The sequence below is a fragment of the Sitophilus oryzae genome, unplaced genomic scaffold (assembly GCF_002938485.1).
Source record: "Sitophilus oryzae breed Bouriz unplaced genomic scaffold, Soryzae_2.0 scaffold_1393_pilon_pilon, whole genome shotgun sequence".
In the NCBI taxonomy this organism is placed as follows: domain Eukaryota; kingdom Metazoa; phylum Arthropoda; class Insecta; order Coleoptera; family Curculionidae; genus Sitophilus; species Sitophilus oryzae.
Genome location: NW_022146052.1, coordinates 583,052 through 606,378, shown reverse-complemented (window position 1 = coordinate 606,378; position 23,327 = coordinate 583,052). Strand labels below are relative to the sequence as shown.

The window sequence follows — 23,327 nt, the reverse complement described above, 5'->3', positions numbered from 1 at the left end:
ATAATTAGTGTTTTTGTGTTCAGTATTATTATACAGTCTTTAATTAAAACAGATTTTCAATTTGCTACACCAGCAGTTTCTTGCATTTCGAAATAATTCTTATACAAAGAAATGTAATAAATGAGTCTCACATATTATGCTTAATTACGACTTCTTCCTTAAATAGTTAAATTACAGAAATGTGGCAAATTACCAATAAAACAAATTAATGTATAGTTAGTAGATTTAAATTCCCTACAATGAAATAGTTGTATACCGGGTGGTGCATCTTCGTTGGAAACATAGGAAATCTCATGCAAATTTTGAACTGTCCAAATATTGGCTCCCCTGTAATTTTACAGCCAAGTCGCAAATAGGTTTTTTAAAGGTCTGCGGAGGCTGAATACAGATGCCAACTTTGAACAATTTTGTACAAGCCAATTTTAAGTAATTTAAGATAAGCTGCATCTATTTTTAAATTAAAACTGGACAGGTAATAATGCAAAACCAGCCTATGACTTTGTAAACGCCAAATTGTATTTTCTAAACGTTAGAGTTTTGCCTATTTATAACAAGTTTTAAATTACAAAAATGTATTTTGTTGCCCTAACTGTAGTACGCTGAATACTGACAAAAAAAAATTGGATAAACGCAGCGGTATTTACAAAAAATAACTATATTATCTTGAAATTTTTTTTCTAGCGGCGAAACCCCCAATAGATTTTTTTTTGAAGAAATTACAAAAATGTATTTCGGGCGCCCTAACTGTAGCACGCTGAATACTGACAAAAAAAATTGGATCAACGCTAGCGGTATTTACAAAAAATAACTATATTATCTTGAAATTTTTTTTCTAGCGGCGAAACATCCAATAGATTTTTTTTGAAGAAATGAATCCCCCGCCACAAAGATTATTTTAGCACGACTTCCAGTCCAAAATATTAATTATAATTACCAAGTAGTAGTCCTCTGGATACTCACTAATGCCACCGTTCGGATATAGAGACAAGCGAGGGTTCTATCCTGGATGGTAGTACACCTCGTCGATTAAATAGAGACATCCTGGATATGGACGTAGGCTTACCTGATTTAATAATATTTTAGCCTTACATACGGCACTATGTTCTAGGTTGTCTAACATTTTATCTCATAATATTTCTGAGGATGGTCGTAAAAATCTTTACGATAATATATAATTCCAGATAATTTAAATAATTTAAAAATCCGCTTGATATAAACTCTGAGATTATGCCTCATCTTTTATCTTATCACAAAAGCCGGCTCTTCAAAACAATTAGCTCATAGCTTAACCACATTGGGTATCACCCTTAACGTCTTAAATAATAAGAATTGAATAAAATAAATACTGTGTATTTTTCTACGGAAAAAATTGGTGGAGGGACAGGCTCCGATTCGGAAAACCGATATCGTCCTTTTCGTCAGTAGAGGGAGATGAGAAGAACGAAAGGGCCATATCGTCCCTCAAAGGTTCCACAAAAATACGATGCGACGACAGTTCCGGGCGCATGAAGAAATAATAGTAAGTAAACTCCAGTTTGCAGGGTTATTATAACAATTTATTTCTATTTCGAAAACTATTACTTCCAAAAAAGTAATTTTGTCATGTATTAAGGGTGTTAAAAAGCCCCTTTTTGAGGAACCAATAAAAACATTTTTTGACCTTTGTATCGAACTACAAAGGATATCAATATAGCCTTTTAAAAATAGGCGTAATAAATATATGCATAGTTTTACCAAATCAGCTTGTGTCAGGTTAATTTTTGGTAAAGAAGCCTTCGGTAAAGCCCGTTTTATAGCATATTTAAAGAACTTGAATAAGTTTGTATCTAATTTCCATTTTAAGATGGGAGATTACCGGACGTATCACGAATTATTAAAAAGGTGTTTATATATCCACAATAGGCCTTTTTATATCCTCAAACATTAAAAAATGTTTTAATGAAATAAATTTACACTTGGTATCGAGTGTATTAAACATCTTGATGATTTCCTTATATTTGGTTCGTCTTTTGAAATTTGGGCGAATAATAATAATAATAAATATACAGTTGATTTACTATTATCATGAAGATTTGAGGTTAATTTTGAAAAAAAGTGCTTGGAGCGTCTATCTTTAATTCTACTAATAGGTCTATTGTTTTGCCAGACAAATATAAGAAGCATAGATTGAGAGGTTTCTATATATAATAATAATAGCTTCCGTATATAGCGTTTAACGCCTTGGGAGTAGCAAGGTACATCTTACCATGCTAGAGCCGGTCGGTGTACAAGGAAGGTAATGTGGCTAGCACTACGCTTCAACCACCTATTTGTTACATCAGGACTGTGAATCCCAAGTACTCACATTTAAGGCTGGGTCGACCTAGGTACCCAAACTATTTTTATTTTAATAAAAATAGTCGGCTGATGAAATGCCGGGTGTAAGATTCACAACCTTGAGATTGGTAGACGAGAGCCTGTACCTCTACGCCACCGGACACTATTCGAGAATAGGCATGTTTCATAGGTAACTTGTCTCTTCTTGCCCTGGTGTTAAGTTTGGTTGGTCACATAATTTTAAGTTCACAAAATGTCTCTCTACCTAGTGGTTTTGTACATTTTGTGAACTTAAAATTAACAATCAATTTGAAAATCCAAATATTGATTTGTATGCATCCAATCTTAGCCGGAAGTATCATAAATTTGTATCTTGGCATCCTAACCCTAATTTTGTAGCTGTCTATACTTTCACAATAAATTTGCAGAATTCATTCACTTTTTAGCTTAATTTTAAGAAAATTATACTAGATCAGGCACGGGGGATAATTGTTGTTCCGTGATGGTTGTGACAGCCATGGTTTCCTTTATATTTGTTATACATAAAATAGGAAACCATATTTTGTTTAAACCACAGCCTAATTTACTTCTTGTTCTTTCATTGGGGCAACACCCGATGTCGGCCACCTTTCCCTGGTAGCCGCAGTATTATGCAGCAAGCTTTCTGAATAAAGAACATACCAGAAAAAGCTATTTCCACTATGCTCAATTCCATTTCAGAAAATACCTTACTGGTGCGTTTAACCTTTGTTGGTGGAATTTTTGTATGAAAAATAATTTTTCCGTTTTTAAGGCAGTATTTACTAAAATTTTGAGTTTTTTACAGTTGATACTTGATACCGACCCACATAAATATGGCACTTTTAATAATCATTAGTCAACGCTATCATTAATATTACATGAAAATATTAGTGCTGATGCTAGGATTAAGGTGTTAGAAATTTAAGGCCAGACAGACCAAAATATAATGTAATGGGATACCAAGCCAACGACAGGATCGGGCTAAACCTTCGGCAGATTTCTGAAATATAATATATATAATTAATATCTTCGGACTGGAAGTCTACTAAAATTATGATCGAACATCACAGGTAAGTTCGTTTGATCATATAATTATTATTTAAAATGCCATATTTCAGCGCAGCTATAATCCCTGCGAAAACCAAACTGAAGAGAAGTCAATAATTTGTATTCAACATAATTTCAGATCTGTATCTCCTCGATTCGTTCAACTATGAATATAGTGGGTAATATTCTAAGTTCCCAACTGGCAAAGGAGTATGACAGGGAAACGCGAACGCCCAAAGCTGTTTACAGAAACATTAGAAGAAATATTCCGTCACCTGGAAGGGACCAACAAACGATTAAAAATAGATGGAGAATATCTTAACCATCTAAGATTCGCTGATGACATAGTCCTAATCGCCAATAGTCCTGAAGAACTACAAGCACAAATTAATGAACTAAATGCAGCCAGCAATAAAGTAGGTCTTAAAATGAATTTAGCAAAAACTAAAGAAATGTACAAGGAACTAGTGGAAAGAAAAACATTCTAATAAATAACACAACACTGAAAATAGTAGAAGAATATATATATACTTGGAACGACTAATACACAAGCTCGGGACAACTAATACACATATCTACTACGAGAAATCAACAGAAGAATTAAGTTAGCATGGAGTACTTACGGAAGAAACTCCAATCATATTCAAATCTAGAATGTCACTCTATCTAAAGAAGAAAACATTCGGCCATTGTGTACTACCAGTCATGACCTACGCATGCGAAACCTGGACACTTAAAACGGACATCATAAGAAAACTGCACATCGCACAACGCTCAATGGATGGTGTAAAAGAATAGGGTGGATACGACAAAAAGACCCAGGTAATGGATGTCATCCACAGAGTTAAATCCATCAAATGACAATGGGCAGGATACCTGGCAAGAAGAACGAATAGATAGACCACAAGAATTACAGCATGTTGACCACGAAGAATTAAGAGACCTAGAAGAAGACCGAACCAAGTGAGAAGGGACCATGATATTAGGAAATTAGCAGGGATAACTTGGGCCCGTATAGCCAAAAATTGACAACAATGGGCCGAACTACAAAGAGAGTAGCTATGTGAGAGAGGCTACACCATAATTGGAAATGGTTGAATAAGCTGAAAATGATGATGATGATAAGTTCAGATAGTTGAATGTGTAATGCAACCTTAGGATTTGATAATAAAAAGAAACTTTTCCAGATACTCGGTAAAGAAGCCGAGTTTTTTTAACAAAGCTCAAGTAGGTACACATATTTCTATGCAAACAGTCGTAAACGTCAGGCTTATGTATAAGCTTTGGTTAAGAAGAATGGCAGTTTGTGAGTTGAAACCTCAAAGCGTGTAACGTTGAACATTTTGCATTTCGGGATCAAAAAACTAGTTTTTAAATAATGAAATTTAAAATATATGATTTTCCAGTTTAAAAAAATAACATTTTGTTAGATGGATGTTTACAAGATATATTACTTTCCGAAGAGTTGCTTTCCGTATATTTTCGCAAAAATACATGTTTTTTTCGCGCCCTTAATGACGGCTCGTTAACGTGCAACAAGCCGAAGGTTTCGAGGAATGGCGAGTCTCACGCGACTTTTTCCCGCAAAAACCCCGTTTCGCCGCATTCCTCGGCCGACCATATGCATACCTACCTCCGTTGCGTCATTATTCGACCCTTTTTTCCGCAATAAACCGGCTTAATTTAGATGACGCGATAAACTAGACGTAATAGCTTCTTAGAGGAACTGTAATGAACGAGGTACACGGCGGGCAATTAATTTTTAGTGCGCGCTCCGCTGCGCGACTCTACCAATTTCGAAGAGTAATAGCGGTGATTTAGGGCCCTTTGTGCTTTCGGTCGTTAGGCTTATAGAAAAAATTGCGAAACTGCAATTTGTCCGCATCGTTGCATAATCTGTTTTGTTGTACGGAAAGGTCTTGGAAAATTATGTAAATGTGGACTGTCAGGATAGTTACCTCTCTTCACTTCGAACTGTTTAGATGTTTTGTGAAGGCTCTTACTTATAAATTGTCCAGTCATCTCAAGCTTCCATCGGTTTTTCCTCTTCAACGTATATTTCTTTTCTAGCACTTATTTCTGCTGCATCTTCACAGCAGCTACATCCTTATACTATATCTAATTAGGCCTACTTTTCAGATTATATCTTAAAAGCTAGTGTCCAATTAGAAAACCTGTAAAATGTGTTAAAAATTGAGAAGCTTATGATTTTTTACTTAACACCAAGTTTTGTCTTGTCTTTAGTCTAGATGTTTTTCTAGTATGACTTCATTTTGTTCTTTTCTGATGCTAATTAAAGATTCACTGAAGATATAGGAGACTTTCGTAGTATCGTGCTTTAGTAACCCTTACACAGTTCATTTGCTGTTTCCCAATAACAAAGCTCTAAGATAATAGCGGGCAGTAAGGTATTCTGTAAAATACCATAAATCCTTTCTGTTTAATTTAAGGAACCTCCACTTTCTTACAGAAACTGTAATGAACGAGGTGCGCGCCTTTACCAATTTCGAAAAGTAATAGAGGTGATTTAAGGTCCTTTGTGCTTTCGGTCGTTAGGTTTATGCAAAAAATTGCGAAACTGCAATTTGTCCACATCGTTGCATCATGTGTTTTGTGATCACGATGATGCGATAACTAAATGGGACAACCGTACGGGAAGGACTTGGATAATTATATGATATGAGATGTAGTCTCAGGATAGTGACCTCTCTCCACTTGGAACTATTTATAGATTTTGTGAAAACTCGTACTCATTCATAAGTTGTACAGTAATCTCCAGCTTCTATTGGTTTTTCTTCTTCAAGGTATATTTCCTCATTTGTCTCGTCTACATCTTCACAGTAGCGACATTTGCCTTCTCCAATTAGGCCCATTTTTTCATTTTATCTTACAAGATAGTGTCCAATTAAAAGATCTATAAGCGTTAGGTCGTTTCTGTAAAAATTGAGAAGCTTTATAAAGAGTTTTTAGTACCGAACATTTTATACAGATTTTATTTTATTTTTGGTCTGAGGTGAAATTTTGATTTTATTTTAAGTGTAAGTGCATATTCGATCAGTGTTTGTTTCATTTGGTCCTTTTCTGATTCTAATAAAATATTCACTGAGAGGAAGATATAGGAGACTTTGGTAGTATCATGCAGTACAGTGACATAGAAGATGTTTTATTGCATTTTCCAATAATAAAGCTGATTCCGTAAATCATCTCTCTTACATCAGTCTGCTGTTTTATCCGATCAATCATCTTTCGACTATCAGCTACCATCTCATAGATCTATAAGCTACTAATAATTTCCAAGAAGTGTCGAAACATAGTTATTTCAAACTATTTTTAGCTGTGTTAACTAAATTATTGCAACAATGTTAATGTTACAATTCATTGTAAGACATTGTAGGTGTGACAAAAAAGTCTTTAATGAATTTGAACTTTAAATAATATCTTTTGCTACTAAAGGAGTGCTATTGAACTAAATAGAATTAAAATTTATTTATGTAATTCAAATGGTAGAAACAACTGTTCTATACTTAGACGCTAGTATTAAAAATTAGCAAAATTTCAGGCATTTGATATCTTGAGCTTTCATTCGTATTAGTGAATAATGTTTTGTGTTTCGGTTTTAGCTCATAGCCAAACCAAACAGCGGTTAAGAATTTCTCAAAAAGGCTTTTAATGCTCCGTAGTTCAATACCAAATCTTTTAAGAATTTTGTTACCTTTTTAACCCAAATTACACTTAAATTCGGCTTTTAATATTAAATAGCTTCAATCAAAAATATTAGAAAATGTATTCAAACTAAATTTGGTAGCCAAACCCTCGTCCAAACCTTACCATTTTTAAACTAAACTCTTAAACTAATTTTGGTATTAAATTTGAATACAATAACATTAAGAGATATCGGGTCTTAGTAAGTTGCTTAGTATCTCCGTATGTTTTAAGGAGATGGTTCTAGGAAGTCTCACAATGTTGTCATGACTGATTTAGAAATGTTCAAAGAATAAGGCAGAAATTGCCAAATTACTACCTTAATCCACATACAAAGTTTTACAGAACTCCTGTAAATATTGTTACTTTTTCCATAAATCCTCAAAGATATACGAGAGTATCTAAAATTGCAACATTTTCAATATAATCTTGTAGTATAGAAACTAAGTGCCGATGATAAGTTTTTACAACTTTAAATTTACAAGTTTATTTATAACCAAAAAATGGCAAAAAATAGAATCTTTAAATTGAAATGACAGACATAACATTGTCACTGTCAGACACCCCCTCGTTGGACAGACTTAAAACTTTGGACAGAACTCTTAATTGTAACAAAAATGGAATACATACAAGAGTACAATAAATCCTAAGTGCTCATTTTGGACTGCACTCTTTCGTTCCAAATCAAACTTTTACATAAAAATATTTTTTCGTGAAAAATAGATATATACCTAATTAAAATTAATTTCTGCGCGTGTTCTTCTATCGTTATATTTCACCATATTTCTTGCTTGGGTTGCCGCCCACCACGTCAAACCATTACAATAAATTATTAATAAGTATCAATATCACACTGAGCGCGGTCAATGCCAGAGGCGAGGGGGCATAAATTCGAAAATCCGGTTGCATACTTCCTGATGCAGATAAACCGGCTCCCAGACCTAAGAGAAGAATTGCTGCCAGACACGAACGTGACCGAACAATGTGCCTAGACGTACATACATATTCTTGTTGCATTACAATACAATACGACGGCTTGTCATATTAAATTACGTAACGACGTACGACATTGTCCTACATTAATTGATTTACTATGAATTCGTTCCCCTAATGCTATATCCTAGTGGTCGAATAGAAAATAAAAAAAATATTGTAGATAATGTTTATATTTTGGTTGAGTTAATAATGTAATTTGACAACATCACCACTGAAGAAAAAACACACATAACTCTCTTTCTCTCTCTCAAAATGCCTAGTTTATTGAAAACAAACCTCTGTGTCTAGACACCAACTCAATATTAAAAGCCATCCTATGCCGAAAACACTGCGACCTGCAAGGCCTATTGTGCTTGTTTTGTTTTCTTTCCCTTTCTGTCTGGGGGGGGGGGCATCCAATCCCCCATTACTATTCCCTGCACTAGCTAGTGCAGGTCTTTGATAGGAAGAGGGCCAAGCAAATACGTTTAAAATAAAGTATACGGAAGGTACCGCTTAAATTCCTGTCCCGATATTGAAGGATGGCTATAGAATTTCAATGCATTTCCTACATAAGTCTATCCTTGGTTTGTAGGATGTTTGACTAAACAAGGATGAACCTATGTCTTGAACATTCGACTCGATTTTCTGTCCTCCTTCAATACTGGGACGTAAATCCTCTCATTGCTCTTATGGGGAGGCCGTCGTATATCTTATTTAAACGTATTTGGAGCCAAGTCTCGTCGATTCTAGCTTTGTTTTTTCAAATAGAAACATTTCAAATGCAAATTCCTAACATATCATTTTTTTAATTATCCCATTATCTCTATTCTTTTATGAGCTACACATTTTTAAATCGAGGGCTAATATTTTTACAGTCTTGAAGTTGTTGAAAATGGAGCTCTGAATGCCCACCGTTACATTGAGGATGGTCCACCAACAAGTTGTCGTTCCACTTGCTCCGTTCATTGGAAATCAGTTTATACTGATGCATGATAATGACAGACGTCTCACGTTGAGTGAAGTAACGAGTTGGGAGTACGAGTAGGTAACGATTACCCGGATGAGGTTGGACTACCAATATTGGAATAGCCTCCTTGTAGTCCCGACCTCAATCCAATTGAACATTTGTGCGATGAACTTAAAAGAACTGTTCGTCGTCGTCCTATTCCACCAGCAACTTTACAAGAGCTAAGGCTAGCATTCACGGAGGAATCTCTGTTAATGCTAGCCTTAGTTCTTGTAACGGGTTTTCTTGATCTATAGCTTGATATTCATCAGGCTATAGATCAAGAAAGAATGACTACTCTTATTCGGTTGATACACACCGACGGAAACACCCTTATTCCCCAAGCTCTGAACGGAGAGTCATATGCCATATTAATCGCCAACCTCAACAGAGAAGGCACCTAGGAAGAGGAGGATTCGTTTGATACGACGAAGACCTCGAGCTGTTACTGTTGCGAGAGGTGGACATACACGCTATTAAAATTATTATAAAATTATTTTTTCTGTCAATAAAAGAATCTCTAAAGTCAATATTTTACTTAAAAATGTATAGCTCATAAAAGAATAGAGATAATGGAATAATTCAAGAAATGAAATGTTAGAAATACATCTAATATTACAGGAAAGTTTTTTTTCGAAAATGCCCGTCTCATTTTTTCACAGGGTTACGATACGCAAAAAACAACGTTTTAATTTACCCCATGATGAACCCACCTAACCGAAGAATATAAGCCATTAAAATAATAAAAATAATACCGATAAATTTATCTATAACACTGCTGGCTTAGAAAATAAAAAGTTATGAAACATCAAACTTAGTCAATTTTTTAGGGTGGCGGAATTTTGTGCCGGGTGTATATATTATATATTCATACATTAAAAACGGAATAGAAGCCATTTTTGATAGTATTGTGTTAGTTGGTTATTTGATTGTACATTATTTGTAGTTGAGTGTACAGTGTTTGAAATGGAGTTGAATTTTTGCGGATTTGTTTAGCTTCTCTGAATATGTGTTATTTCTGGATAATTTTACAAGTGGTTTTATACAAAGTGAACTGTTTTACATCCCGCATACTACCTCTCTTTCCTATTTTATGTCTATCAAAAGGTACAATGGCAACTTTATGGACATTTTAAAATATTGACGTTAAGGTAAATTTTTCCTATTTAATATCTCTTTGGTCTTGGAGGTAAGGATGCACTTTTCGAGAAGAAATAAAAAGATTATAAAATTACGAATATTCATGAATAGTTTAATATTTACAGTAAGTTTAAATTACATTAAAATTTAAAACTGCCAATTGTAAACAAAAGTGGTTTTATACAAAGTGAACTGATTTGGTATGATATTATGTAAGGAGAATTAGAGTGAGATTATTGTGAACCTTAGAAAGAGGCTTCAAAAATAGTTACTTGTGCAGGATGCAATCATTCCCAGGCAAAGAGCAAGAAATATAATGAGCCATTTTGCCAAACAAAAAAAAACAAATTGAAAGATTTTTTGGTAATTTAGCATGCTCCAATTGATATTACCGATAAAAATATTCCATTACCTACCTAGTAATAAAATTATATTTACCGCTGACCTTTCGGAACACCCTGTATAAAAAGATGTATGTAATATTGTACGAAATCTCAAAATGAGGTTCTTTAATGGTCTCGTTAGATTCTTATAACGATTGGCGCGCTCAACCTTTCAAATCCTTTTATTTTTCTTTAACCGCAAATTCATTAAATTTCTATCGGTGTTTTATGAATATTGCATTTTCACTCTTTTCCTTAGTGCTAGATGCATAAACAACAAGATTATATTGAAGAAAATTATAGCTACACATGCTAAAAACTAGAGTTTCATTTGCATTACCACGTGAAAGTAAATTAAATATAACTTACCTACAACTCTATAACAGTATAAGCTCCTTAATCCCTATAAGAAATAAACCTAAACCAGTTCTAAGAAATCTTCCGTAAATTTTATGTTGGACTTAAATATCGAATGGGTATCACCATTTTATTGGTGCAGTAAAACTATGGATCAAGAAAAAGTAGACCGTAGAAAGTACTACCTAAACAAACTCAATCTATATAAAAAAAAGTCCTTGCTGCAGACTGAGACTGAGATAGATCACTTTTTTTGTTTGTTTTTTTTGGAGGTGTAAAATACTTTTACGTACGGAGTGTGGTTTGTTTGTCTCTCTTTAAGCTGACTGCAATCTCTCTTTAAGCTGACTGGAGGACACTAGCCACTAAACATCACCCCTCCTCCTACCAGGTCTACCTGGACCCGCTGGACGCATCTCCTCCAGTAGATGCCGGACTGTTCTTTATGTTTGATTACCCCTGTCTTCGCTGTATTTTGCCTTAGTATATTTTGAGCCAGTTTTGAAAAACCAATCATGCAAACAAACCAAATCATGCGCGACTCACATTTTTCCTGTTCCCATCATGGACAAGCAAACTTCCCTCTTTCACAATTTTACACAGGTAACTCCCAAAATTCTCGTGACCACGCAATATTTGAGTAAGATAGAAGTTTACATCTCCATACTTTCTTTTAATCCACATAGCCAGTTCTAAGGGCTATTGGGGATGAGCCTCGAAATGAGCTTATTTTCCATCTTCCTTTTTGCGATACTTTCCATTCTGCCTGCCACTGCTGCACTGTGCGGTTTCTCTCCATCTCTCTGCTTGCCCTGGTTTGTACTTCATCCTTGAGAAAGAGTCGTCTTCTTTCTCTTTAGAGAAGATGCAGGAGCACCAGACACGATATAACCAAGGCTGCTTCCGTTGAAGTTTACGCGTTTAGACCCTCAAAGCCCTGACTCTCTGTGCACCCTCAAGTCTTTTTTTATTTGCTTGCATATTGGTTACTTCATTCCACCCAGGTACATAATAATATTCTGGCACGCATATGCTAACACTCTTCTCTTTGCTGGTGTTGGGCCCCAAACGTCTAGCAGCACTGCGAACAACGCTTTAGCAGGTCATTATGACTTCAAACACACCTCCTTGATATGCAGGCTTATTGTGAGTACACGCTCTATGTGGAATCCTAGATAATTGACTAACTTCACTGGATTTATTATTATATCCTTAAAATAAAACTTTATATGGTCAATTTCTCTCTTACGGCTTGCAGCCGTGGTAGTTCACTGTGGCGCCGCAGCCGGCGCTTTGTTTCGCAAAAAATACTTTTCATTTAGGAAGGCAGGATTAGAACCGGAAGAGCTGTGCTCCCACCTATCAAAGGCCTTCACAAGCTGTTGCAGTGCACATGAATAACAGCCTGGGTGCAGTCATAGAAATGGGACAAACACAATAGGCTCTTTAGGTCCTAATGTTTTCAGCATAGGAGTTAGGAGTAAAAATATACTTTCTGTGGCGTTTGACATACAGGCGAGGCACAAAAAGTCATTTTTACTCCGAATAGAATATGCTATTTTGATTTCAATCGCCACAAATAATTTTTCAAATATTTTCAAACATTCCAAATAATATAAAAAAAAATAAAAGTAATAACTTGTATATTGTAATTTGTAATACCTTGTATATTAATGTAATTATATATCGAGAAACTATGGTTACGCTCGTTGAATTTGACACTTTATGTCTGTTAATAATATATTAATTTCGTATTTTTGTGCTTAGGCGTAAAAGTGCTTCACTTTTATGCCTAGGCGTTAACATGATGTTTTTGTATTGTCAATCACGTCCCAAAAATTAATACTTTTGTGACGTTTGAAAAAAAACACAATTTTTATTCGCTTTTAAGCATTTAAAAAGATAATACTTGTCGATATGTGTGTTTTATTCATGAAAAAACATAATAATGTAGGTGTTAATACGAAAAAATCCATTTGCAGGTTATCACTAAGCAGTTATCTGCAAAGGGTCGACGGTACTGTGCAAACAGGCTTCAGAAGAATGAGTCAGCAGCTGAATTTGTTTGTACTGTCGGCGCCAAGTTCATTTAAATATACAAGTCTGAAGGAGAGAATTTTCTACCATAATATGCAAAGAAGTAAATTCTTCAGAGAAGTTCTTCACTAAAATAAATATTATAGGATCAATATTTTGTTTCTTTCAGTAAAAAAAGCCACTGCTCAAAAAAATCTAGCAAAAAATAACTTGTATTGTGTATTTGAATACAACGGAACATCAATAATGTATATACCTTTGTACCAGGTTTAGAATATAAAAAGTAATATTTTATAAAATATTTTCTGTATTTATCCAGTTTAAATTTTGTTTACAGTAAGATTTATCTGTTATGTCATGTGTGTGCAGTGGTGCAATTAGGGGGGGCTAAGGGGGGGGGGGCTTAGCTTAGCCCTTATTTCATTTTTATTTCGATTTTTTCCAAATCATTTCTGAACTAACTGGCTGAAAATTGGTGTCTGGGTGTCTTTTGATATAATAAAATTTGATTTCGATATCAATATGATTTCTACTTTTAGGATGCTGCACCTACATATTTTTGAACTCTTTTGAAAAGTAGTAAGTTTTCTCTCATACCTGTATTCATTAGCTTACTATCTCATTAATTTAATCATTACAGCCAAAAATTAAACATATTTAGTAGCTATTTATTAAACTGAAAAAATAAAACTGGATTTTTATGCGCCAAAAATTCAACATTGAGTTCCCATATTTTTTTATCATTTCAGTCAAGTAACTGTTTAGTCAACATGTTTATTTTTTGTCAGTTATAACATGTATTGATAATTTTTATTCCAAATATCTTGAGATCAGCTGTTCGTAGCGATTTTTACAAAAAAACCATTTTTACATAAAAAAAAGGCGGAAATTTATATTTTTTCACTCAGTAGTTTAATATAGGTGCGGGCGAAAAGTTATCACTGTCCAAAATATTTTAAAAACAGGTAGGTGACATCAAAACCAAACTTATCATGTCAAAAACACCTAGACACAAATTTCCACCCAAATATCAACCTTGGTTCAGAAATTATTTAAAAGAAATCGAAATAGGAATGAAATTCTACACCGTGTATCTTCCAAGCCAAGCATTTTAGGTCATAAATTTATACCATTTTTTTTTACTTATTTTTATCAGCAGAATATGCTGCCGAAATTTCCCGAATACAATTCGAACCACCCTGTATAACTTTTTTTTTAATTTCGTGTTGTGTACTTAATATTTAACTAACCAATCACCAGTTTTTGCAAATTCATACAACCAAATTTTTCTACAATGTCTGATGCAATATATCCACTGTCTTATTAGGATCTTATATCAAAAACGTGTCTTTAATGTAAACTTTGGATGAAACAAAAATTAGAGGCAATCTAGATTTATCACCTTCGATGATTCCTCAAAGATGTTTATGAAAAATGACAAAAATGTTACGAGAGCCCTTTACGGTATATTTCCGTATAACATACGTAAATACGGATTTCTTTTCTAAAGTTCAATATCAAGGAACAATATCCTCCGTGGCTCTTAGCATATTTTCCCAGTATTATCTCGCGAGTATTCTCGATGAATATAGCCCGCGGGCAACAATAGATATGCTCCTTTTATGGTACTCGAAGCTTTGTATTAAGTACAGTTACGTAATGTCAGTAGGGCAGTGCGGTATGCAAATTGTCCAGAAAGGTGTGGTTCCGCCAACGCTCGTCTGACATTTGAAAAATACGCTAAAAGAACGTCTGTCATTGTCCGTGGACCGACCGCATCGAATGAAACGACGACTGAAAATGCCGGTGAACTGTATTTTAACTATTTTATTAACCATATTTGGAACGTTTTATGTCTCTGTTATAGGCATAGATTCGAATTTTTTGGTTTGGTTTATAAAGAGGTAAATACTAAAAATATTTTTTTATATACAGGGTGTGTCAAAAAAAGATATTATAAAGTTTTAAGTTCTTTTTTTAAGTTGCACACACCATTTTTCTGTACAAATTTGGATTCAGCATAAAATTCTGCATATAGTACGCTATTTTTATTTCCAGTAATATGCAATGTTGCCATTCTATTTTTATTTACCGAAACTTTGGTTAAAAACACTATATCCGAGAAGTGGTTAAAAACTAAACGAGTGAATTTTACGAATTTTAATAAACCCGCTAAGGAAAATTTACATTATCTTATACAGAGGTAATTTAATGGTGTCCCAAATATCGCAATATTTAAAATACTATATCTCAATTTTTTTTAAATGCAACACCCTGTCTATCATTTTGATTTTAGATGCAGAATTTGCAAAAAATTGATTTTTTTTTTAAAGTTGTTAGTTTGTTGTAAATTTCGCAGATATTTGTGGTATATTATTTCATAGGGATCTTCCAACAGTAAATTTTTATCAAAGCCACCTATAATGATCTTTGTCTGATATTATTCATTCGATTTAAAAATCAATTATCTCTGCCACGTTATCGGACAGCCATGTTTAAACGAGGATTTTCCTATAACGCTATCAAGTTATATAATTCACTGCCGGACGAATTTAAGTTATATATATTTATAATATCAACAAATTTAAGTGTAAGTATCGTTCATTGCTGCTTAATCAACAGGTTAATGACTGAAACGAGTATTGATTGGGCTTAGTTGGAGCCTTTGATGACACGATAAGAAGGCAATAATAATTGACAGCCCTCTGAACAAAATTTACAGTACCTGTGCTTCTTCCCCTCAATCCCGAGTAACTTACTTTTCATATTGTATATTATAATTTGGCCGTATATTTCAGCGTTTATATAATTGACGAATAAAAGCACTGTTTTTTCGTTCTTGAGGTGCAAGAATCGCCCGAGCGTTGAGTAAGAGCAGCTATTTAGGCTAGACGGCGCAGACGGGTGATCCAACCCCTCAACAGTTTTATGTTTTGTATATGATATAAATTGTAATATTTTTTTCTATACAATTTTTCTATTTATATATAAATTGTAATATATTTTAATATCTTTTTTGAATAAAGACTTTTTATTATCATTTATTATTATTATTTTACCGTTCAAATATTACATATGGGGTATGTAATATAATACGGAGAAAATCTGCAAAACCGCTAAAAATTTAAGATCACTTTAAATACAAAAAATGTTCATTTTTTGTATTTAATTCATATTTTATTTATTTTAATTCTTATTATATTAATTTATTTTTAATTCTGCAACTACACGAAAAATAATATACATAAAACAATATACATAGTTGCATTTAAAAAAAATCGAGATATAGCATTTCAAATAATCCGAATTTGGTGACGACAAGAAAAATACCCTGTATAGAATAATGTACATTTTTATTTTATTTATTTTATATTATTATCCTTGGTGTTTAGAAAAATATAGCTAAGTATTCAGTTCACTCCAAATAAGAAATAAAATGAAATAAAAATGCAAAACCCTAATTAATGCCCCTTTATAAACTAACCCTAAAACCACAATGCTTCAAATAAAAATAGTGTACCTACTATATGTACAGTTTTATGCTAAATCCAATTATCTACAGAAAAATGGGGATTGCAGTTTAAAAACACTTAAAACCTCGCTTAAAACTTTATCCTAACTTTTTTTGTGGCACCCTTTATACAACAAAATATTTTTAGTATATGCCCCTTTATAAACTACCTATGTAACATCTGTATAAAACATTTTTCGAATCTTCAAAAACAATAACGATATTAAACTTCCTCGCACTTTAAATTATATACGCCACACCCTTTCCAAGCACCCTGTATACTATATAATAATTTTAAAATGTATATCTTAACCTTCCCCACAACTTTTCAATTTAACATTTTTTTAAAATCTCATTTTGCATCAAAAATATATTTTCGTTTCAATAAAATATTATGCAATCTTTTGAATTTAATTAAAAAATAAACTGTTAGATGACTTTTAATGGCTACCTGTATTATCTATAAGTAAAATCACAATATGGTAGCAATTAATTTAAAAATAGAAGAACTATTACTTCTCAATCAGCGAGGAAATTTAAACGCATCAAGTTTCTCACAATTATCCTCCGTATTTTCACATAGACCGTAATTATAATTACTTTCGTTAATTTCCTCCGTACTCTTCGTTCGTTTTTTCTTCTTCTTTTTCTTCGTTGAAGCGTCGACACGGAAAAGCATCATAAACTTTGGCTCGCTCGTAGTTTGCCCGAGCAATATTAGGGAAAGTTAATTTGAGAAAAAAGATAACCGCCGGTTTTGTGTCCTACATAAATTTTAGAAAATTTAAACAAACATCGATACGGACGCATCATCATTACTTTCTATGTTGATGAGAGCGTAATTGATAATAAATGACCAAATTTCCAGTCGCTTATTTATTGTTGTTGATCTTCTGTCCCTAATTTCATAACCAGCACGGATAATTTTCTATAGAAACTGAACTTATTTTAGTCTGTAGTAACTAGAAGTCATCTAGATTCTCTAAATAAAACATTTTAAGTTATATCTAAATAAATAAGAAGTCGCGTTATAAAACTCAAGAACGGTTAATGATATTTGATTTGTTGGGGAAAATTCAGGGAAAAAATTATACAAAAGATGAATATTTAAATATATTAGGTCTCGCATGCTTAGAGCTTATTCGTAATAACAGATATCCACTGCAAATCAGTAATACAGGGTGTCCCAATATTCCGTAGACATAGAACACCTATACGTATTTTTGGAATCAAAATAAGTTCGTTGGACACAATTTACCTTTATACAAAAGTGCTTCGTTTGTCCGCTAGAGGGTATCAAACTTTCAAAAAATAAACACATTTTTAATATATTTTAAGAACCGTTATTCCGATTTGAATTAAATTTTAGGTGTCTATGTTTTGCTAGTGGCCGGCCGTAGCTCCAGCGTTAGTGTGTCTATCTGCGGAACGGAAGGTACAGGGTTCGATCCCCAGCCAGAACGGTCACTTTATTTTTTTAAATAATATTTATTTATCTAAATAGAGCGACCAACAACCAACGAGCCGCCACCTCAAGGAAGGCAATGGCAAACCACCTTGAGTATATTTTCCTTGTACAGCATCTCAAATAGTGCCGTTCGAATTCGGCAATAAACTGTAGGTCCCGTGTACTTGTGAAAATACTGATGAGACACATCACAAGTACATGCGAGAGGTAGCCGACGCTCTATATAGAGTATGGCACTGTAAGAAGATGTTTTGCTAAGTACTTTAACATTTAATTTTCACAAAAATCAAGAAAACGTACGAGAAAGATGAAAACTACTCTCACACATACATACATTTTAGTATAAGTAATTGTGTGACAATGAACTTATTTTTATTCCAAAAATACGTAGTAGTTCTGTGTCCACGGAATCATGGGACACCCTCTATATTAGACATTAGTGGAAAATAGTGGGAAAGTACCATATTGAAATATAAAGAAAATGCTTGAATCAAAACGAATAAATAAATATAGAGAACAAATGACAACTCCATTATCTGTCAAAATTTAGAAAAAAAAAACTCTTACTCCATTTCACTGTCATCTAGCAAATTAAAAACAAATGACGCTCAGTTATCAATTTAAACTATTTATATACAAATTCAAATTAAAATCTAGTGTACAACAGAGTATATTATACATCTACTCACATCGCTCTAATTCCAAGCAAAATTATATTTTATCACAGAAGACAGATGCATAAAATCCGGATCTGTACCATTTATAATAGTCTTGGCAAAGAAAATTGCAGTAAACGACAGTTTTACTAAGAAAACAGACAAGAAAATGCAATTGTAATACTTGTTTACGCCGCAGTATATTACCAGATTATATTCAATAAGCGTAGGCTTGTAATGCTAATTTACAACAAATGCCAGTATTTAGATCATAATATTATGTATTTATTACGTAGGTACTCGATTTACAGTAATTGGAATCAAAATTCAACTGAAATATGATTTTTCAATTTTGCTCCCATCTCCCATATATGAAATTTGCAAATATGAAATAATTTGGCAATACATACATTGTTTTAAATATTATTGAAAAATATCAGCACATTACATACACCATTTAAACATCCAATATAATTAAGAAAAAAAACGGCGTCAGCGATGGCTATCAAATATAGATCACTGTCATTTTATATCATGTCAGGCATGTCATCGATGAGGCATGTCATCGATGTTCAATTCCAGGCCAACTGGACGCCGTTTTTTTTTCGATCATATGGTATTCTAATATAAACATATACAGGGTGGTCGAAATTGGTCTGTTTTAACAGAGAAAACCTATTTCCTGACTAGATAGAGCAAAACCGACATAGATGTCATGGGCTCGATTCCTGAGAAACGTTTAATGGCGTAAACCGCCTGTTCATATTTTCACTGCCAACTAAAAGACGGGGGCCTTTTTGAATTTTTTACCATTTTGAAAATTGCCCATAACTTTTTTATTTTGCGAAATAATGAAATTCTGTAAAAACGTTCTTAAGGCACTTTTTTAATAAAAAGCCAGTGGCGTAGTCAGTTTTTTTTATATGTTTGCTCTTTTTGTCAGAAATAATAAAAAATATAATTTTTTAAATGGAAATCATAGTTGGTGAACTTAGAAAAATGGTGGCGTTTAACCCTAGCCAACGATATAAAGTTATGAGTATCTATTCCTAAGAATGAGAGAAATATTAGGTTTTTATCTTTATATCGAAGCAGGCCTTGATTTTGTGTTGATCGTTTGCTTGTCATAAAACTAATATCACAATTTAATATTCTAAATTATTGTTTACTTGCATAATAAAAGACTTTTAAAAGGTAAATTAACATTCTATATTAGTATTAGTAATTACAATTGAAATCGATACAATAAACAGCTAACGAAACTAAAAAAAATTATTTTTTGAGTGACAAATATAGTTTTCTAAAAAAAATCATCAAAGATGTTCAAACAGCACCTCCTCTTGTTGAATACACAATAAACATATTTTGCGCACAGAGTTACAGCGATTACAACTGGTGTAAGTTCAAAAGCTTGCCTAGTAGCCTTCCGAAATTCTTCTCTCATCCCAATGGTTCTTCCCTTAATAATATATAAGGTATTTTAATGTCCCCCATAAAAAAGTCGAAAGGAGTTAAATCACAAGACCTAGCAGGCTAAGATATGGAGCCCCTTGTTCCAATCCAATTCTCTCTAAATTCTCCATTTGTTCAGTTGTAACCCTGGCGTTTTAATTATTATAATTGGTAATACTAATATAGAATGTTGATTTATCTTTTCAAAAGTCTAATTATGCAGATAAATAATAATATAGAATATTAAACTGTGATAAAAAATAATTAGGCAACTAGGTCAACACAAAATCAAGGTCCGCTTCGATACAAAGATAAAAACCCTAATATTTCTCTCATTCTTAGAAATAAATACACATAACTTTACATCGTCGGAAAGGGTTAAAAGCCAGCATTTTTTTAAGTTCATAGCTAACTATGATTATATTTTTTATCATTTCTGACAAAAAGAGCAAGTATAAAAAAACTCACTACGCCACTGGATTGTGCTTAAAAAGTGCCTTAAGAACGTTTTTACAGAATTTTATTATTCCGCGAAATACAAAAATTATGGGCAATTTTCCAAATGGTAAAAAATTGAAAAAGACCCCGTATCTCAGTTGGCATTGAAAATATCAACAGGTGGTTTACGCCATTAAACGTGTCTCAGAAATCGAGCCGATGACATCTATGTCGGTTTTGCTCTATCTAGTCAGGAAATAGGTTTTCTCTGTTAAAACAGACCAATTTCGACCACCCTGTACATTCTAATATTTTAATGAAATAAATATTTTTTCCCTATCTTTTTTTTCATTAGAGAGAGGTCATTGGTATCTCAGAAACAAGAAATACGAGATCCATTAGATGGAGGCTAAATTGCGTAATTGAATGATGATCAGAATGTTACCTTAAAAGTTTAAAACTAGAACCAAATACTTAAAAAAATATTACCAAGATGGTGGCAGTTTATAAAATGTCGATGGTTTATGTTTACTGTCATGGTTGTTATTGAGGAGGTTGGGAGCTGTTTGAAACAGACCCTCTTTTAAGCAGACCCGCTTTCAAACAAACCTTGTTTCAAACGGGTCTGTTTCAACTAAGGTCTGTTTCAAACCGAGGCTGTTTCAAAGAGGGTATGTTTCCCCCTTCAACAACAAGCATGACAGTCGATATAAACGGCCAACATTTTATGCTACTATTTTTTGCCAAAAATCTTCAGCAGTATTCCAAATTTTATAATAACTTTTAAGGTTGCATTTTGATTAGCATTACATCGCGCAACATTGCCTCTATTTAAACGACCTCGTATCTCTTTCCGATTTCCAAGTTTCCGATATCCCAATTATAAGGCTTATCATGTATAGGGTATCCTAAATTTGAGGGTAAGCACGGAATATCGACAACCCAAGATATACGAAGAAGGTTAAATTCTGGAAAAGTTGCTCAATTTTATGACCAATAAAATACCGTTTTGCAAATAAACAATTAAAAGTATAGGTATATTGCAAATTCCTTTAAGTTAAATCCTGGGTTTATATAAAAAAAATTAAAGCATTTTTAAATATGTCTCTACTTACCTATTTACAAAAGTCCGGTTTTTGTTAAGCCAATCTGTAAACGAAAAAAACTTCTATTAATTATGCTATTAATCTAACTAAATCGATAAAAAATAAAAACAGAGATATAAAAAAATCTAAATATATCCAGTGTATTAAGCCCTACCCATATATGGTAACTATTAGTTATCATTCATTACAGGCAACTAGAAACTATTTCAATCTAGATTTACATACGTATCTGCACTAGTCCGAAACCAGTCCGACTAGAAAAATACTTTATATTATTTAATAATAATTATTTAACACTTTCCAATTTATCAGCAAGAGACCTACATTTGTAATTAATTCTTTGTTATTAACAACCGTTACGGCAATCTATGTTTTTCTATTATAAATATTAGTTGCAGCCAGTATTGACGTAATTTTGCAATAAAGTTTGTTATAAATAATGCAGCAGTTTCGTGTACGTTTAATTTGTTGACTTACTTAGATATAGTAGGTTTTGATTTTTGAAATTGATTTAAAAATGTAATTTATATATTGATAAGTTTCCTATAATATGAGCTATTTCTTTGTTAATTAATAATTTATATTTTATTATATGATAGCTAATGGTTGTTTGTAGGTAATAAATAACAATTATACTGTTATATGGGTAATGAAAGTAATAAGCTATTTTAGATTTTAGTTAATATTTTTCATTCCAACTTTTATGCTTCAATAACATGATATGAACATGATGTATTGGTATCTACAGGAAATGTATACAGGGTTTTTTAAGTAACTAGTTTATTAAAAGTTTTTTAGCATTAAATTAGATTAGATTCCTAGAGGCAGGGCCGCGTTAAGGTGATTTGGTACCCTAGGCACCATTTATTTTGCCGTCCCCTTCAACTAATAAAAATTCAAGTAAAATTTGCTGCCTTTCTTGCCTAATGGATAAAGCGGCACTACCTAACTGGTTATCGGCCTGATCCACTGCTACTTTCTGAGATCTATTGTGGTCCTCTTGAGGGGGAACTACTCCATGTCTTACCGGCACGAAAAACACCTTAAAATTTGCAGGTATTTTGAAGTTCAATAAATTTTGTTCTAGTGTACCGATTTTGATTTCTGAAGCAATGTGTAGCTAAATTATTTGAGTTTAGTATCTTTAAATTGAAAATATAACTCCTCATTTGTCTATTATACGAAGAAAAACAAAATGTTGTTATTTAGGCGAAAGTTTGAATCACTCTGTGATATGGTTTAACAAAGTAAACCATTTATTTTTTTACTTTTCCATCAAGGTGCATCTTTTCTCGATATTTTGATTTTCTGATTTATCTCAATAGTTTCATTTTTTTGGAGATATTTCCTTTTGAAGAAAACAGTAACGATTTAGAGCAATTTTAGTATTAAAATATGCCTTTTTGGTACTCATCAATACATTAAAATAAATGGTTATTGTTTTCGTAATGGCAGTGTCATCAAAAACTCATATTATTATTGTTTGGTAGCAGATACTCTAGCACAGATAGTTTTAAGTACAGAAGTTGATCTCTACTATGTTCTATTAAAGCAATAGACCATTTTATATTCTATTTTGGGCTTAAACCCATCTCTGCTAATGTATATTGCTATTAGTTCAATTCTATTTCTCCTATTACAATCATAAATAGCCATGATGACCGGTTGCTAAAAATGCTGTTATGTATTAACAAATAAAAATATTTGAA

At 32.9% G+C, this 23,327-nt stretch overlaps 1 protein-coding gene across 1 annotated transcript in view; it reads right to left on the bottom strand.

The window, feature by feature from the left end:
* LOC115875626 (rhoGEF domain-containing protein gxcJ) overlaps positions 1–23,327 on the bottom strand; it is a 275,457-nt gene that overhangs the window by 142,833 nt on the left and 109,297 nt on the right. Inside the window, exon 3 of the mRNA XM_030891130.1 lies at positions 21,628–21,661. The gene's annotated coding sequence lies outside the window, so the exon portion shown is untranslated. The remainder of the gene's footprint in view (positions 1–21,627; positions 21,662–23,327) is intronic.